Source organism: Echinops telfairi, unplaced genomic scaffold (genome assembly GCF_000313985.2).
Source record: "Echinops telfairi isolate 266 unplaced genomic scaffold, ASM31398v2 ScPeMD7_12;HRSCAF=54, whole genome shotgun sequence".
Classification (NCBI taxonomy): Eukaryota; Metazoa; Chordata; class Mammalia; order Afrosoricida; family Tenrecidae; genus Echinops; species Echinops telfairi.
This window is the reverse complement of record NW_022103909.1, coordinates 4,320,408-4,323,277: the sequence shown is the minus strand read 5'-3', so window position 1 is coordinate 4,323,277 and position 2,870 is coordinate 4,320,408. Positions and strand designations below refer to the sequence as shown.

Here is a 2,870-nt window from a genome sequence, read left to right as displayed (position 1 = left end):
GTGGGCTCAAACTTAAGAACCGTGTGAGGCTGGCGCGGGACAGTGTTTGGCTCTGTTGTGCATAGTGTTTGTGAGTTGGAACTGACTTGCCGACACCTAACAACAAGTGTGGACTGGACGCTGTAGTCGCGCGCTCGCTCTCTCTTTTATTTTTAGAGTAAAACCACAGTGTCCAGCACATGTTGCTGTTGTTGTTAGTTGCTGTCTGACTCATAGCGACCCCATGTGCAAATAAGCATGTGTTGAATAAAAGAAAACTCAAACAACCAAACTCACTGCCGCTGAGTCAGTGCTGACACACAGTGACCCTGTAGGACAGTGTCGAACTGAAAGTTTCCGAGAACTGTAACTCATTACAGGAATAGAAACCTTCATCATTCATCTAGAATACAAGGCAGGAGAGTAGAATTTTGCACTTCAAGAGAATCTTCACGTTTTCATGGTATTATGTAGAATGATTCAGTTGTATAAGGAGGCTTAGAGGTTATATTTTATTTTACAAACGATAAACCAAGATTTATGCTGTCCCAATCTAGCACCCAGACCTCTGAAACCACTATCCAGTGATCTCCTTACCAGGCTGTTTCAGAGCCCTCCTTATCCTCATGCTACACATGAGGAGACTCAGATGGAATATGTCTAAATGTCTTGCCAAAGGTCACTCTGTCACTGTTCCTAGGAGTTTGGACATGTTTCCGGAGAGACCAGTCCCTGGAGGAGGACTTTATGCTTGGTAAAGTGGAGGGGCAGTGAAAAAGACAAAGGAAGGCCCTTATGTTAGTTGGGGCAGACTAGAGAAACGAGTTCATAGACACTCATATGTGTAAAAGAAAGAGCTTTACATACTTACCTGGCAGGGGAGACACCATGATCACGAAGGTGGTTTTCCCAGGGCGAGGCTCACCCATTGCACTCTGGGTGTGCTGACCCGCAATTTCCCCCAAATGTGGGAAACTCGACTGCATAATTTGTGGTAGTGGGGGACTGCGTTCACGATATCCCGGAAAAAAAATAAGAAAGAGCTTTATATAAAAGAGCAATTATATATTGAGAAAACCTCCCAGCCCAGTTCAGACGAAGTCCGTGAGTCTGATATTAATGCATATGTCCAATAGCAGTCCATAAATTCCTCTTCAGACTCACACAACACATGCGATGACACTAAATGCAGGAAGATCACAGGACAGTGGGTGGAAAGTCTTGTGGATCCAGTGGCAGTGGAAGCATTTCAGCCCTGGCGTGGGTCTCCACCTGGCTCCTCCAGCTCTAGGGCTCTGGCTCCGTCAGTATGTCTCCATGTGGCTTGTCATCAGGAATGTGAAGCATAGAGTGTGTGTACCGCCTCCAGGGAGGAAGACGGGAGTTCCCAGAATTCTCAGGAGAAGGCCATGCCCACACAGAGGCCTCATTGGCTATGACCTGATTGACAGGCTAGACTCCACCCCTTCACAAGTTGGCAGGAGATTATGTAACTGCCACAGGCCTCAATGAGATGGGTGGACACAGTGGCGCAACAATGGGCTCGAACATGAGAATGGTGCAAGAATGGGTGGTGTTTTCTGTTGTGCTCAGAGTCGCTATGAGCTGGAACTGACTCCAGGGTGCTTACCAACAGCGAAAGCAAGTTTTCCTGGCTCTGAGAGTTTCCTTCTTGTCACCGAGGATCCCATATCAAGACTTGCTTTCTTTCAATGCTTTGTTCTTCTCCTGTGCCTGCAGTCTTTCTCTTTGTGTTTTATTCCATCCTTGTCTCTAGTGGTTTTGTTGTTTAAAAGGAAATAACCACTACTCTCCAGATCCCTGGACTTGATCTTGTTCAGTTCCCATAGCAATGTGCCTGAAAAGCCCCCAGTGCAAATCCTCCAGCAGATTCCACAGCCTACCCGGTAACCTAAGTTCGCAGATTTTTTTCTCTTCTGAAACCACTTTAGTTCAATAGCAATAATTTCAAGCAGAGCTAAAGGAAAGGGCAGCCTGAATTTGTTTCTTTGTTCGGAACACTAAGAATTTCTTCCTTCTTTTTTCCTTTTCCCAGAGTCTGTCCCCTGAGTTTGGTACACAGAAGCAGAGCTGCTGAAGGAACAAGTTGATGTGGGAGATACAGGTTGTTCCACATAACCCGCTTACAAGGTCAGTGGGGACCACAACGTACCCACACAGAGAACTATAGAATTTTAAATGACATTCTGAGCTATCAGAAACAGACAGAGATATTTCAGGGTTTCTATATGCTTGACTATATTAGAACAAAATATGCTAGGGGCTAAGAAGAAGAGGACACAAACAAACAAAAAAAACCCGACATGAACTACAGGATCAAAATAGCCAAGTGTTGGTAAAAATAGAGGCCTGTAAGTACAGGCCACATCTGTGAGAGTCGGGTGCCAGCCTCCTTCCTGCCTGCCTGCCTGCCTGCCTTGTGCCTCAGAATGGAGCGGTTTGGAGTCCATCCCAGGTTCAGGTGCTTCGGGAAACTTCACATCTCATTAAAGTTGTAGTTACAAAAGTGGCTCTTTATTAATGTTTTCAGAGAGAAGACTGGTGTCGAAATGAGCATCTTAAAGCCGACCTCCTTAGGGAAGGGATGTATCCCAGAAAGGAAGGCTGACTAAGATGCCTGGGCCCTGTGCGTGAGCTTGGGTAAGTACTTAATTCCATGAGCATCCATCTGCCCTATCAAATAGTGGGAACAGCAGTTCTCCCTCCGAGGGTCATTGTGAAGCATCACTACATCAATGTATGCTAACTACTAATCCAGAAATGAAAGTTCAGTATGCTAACACCGGTGCTGGAGAAGGAGGTGTTATGGGCAGGCAGGTAGGGCAGTAAGGAGGTGAGGGCTTTTAGAACCCAAAAGGGAAAAAGGCGGG

General features: G+C 46.1%; 1 non-coding gene across 1 annotated transcript; it reads left to right on the top strand.

Moving 5' to 3' along the window:
* Positions 1-842: 842 nt before the first annotated feature.
* LOC115868560 lies at positions 843-1,005 on the top strand. The gene has a single exon (XR_004045663.1). It is a non-coding gene; the product is annotated as a U1 spliceosomal RNA (small nuclear RNA).
* The last annotated feature ends 1,865 nt before the right edge of the window (positions 1,006-2,870 follow it).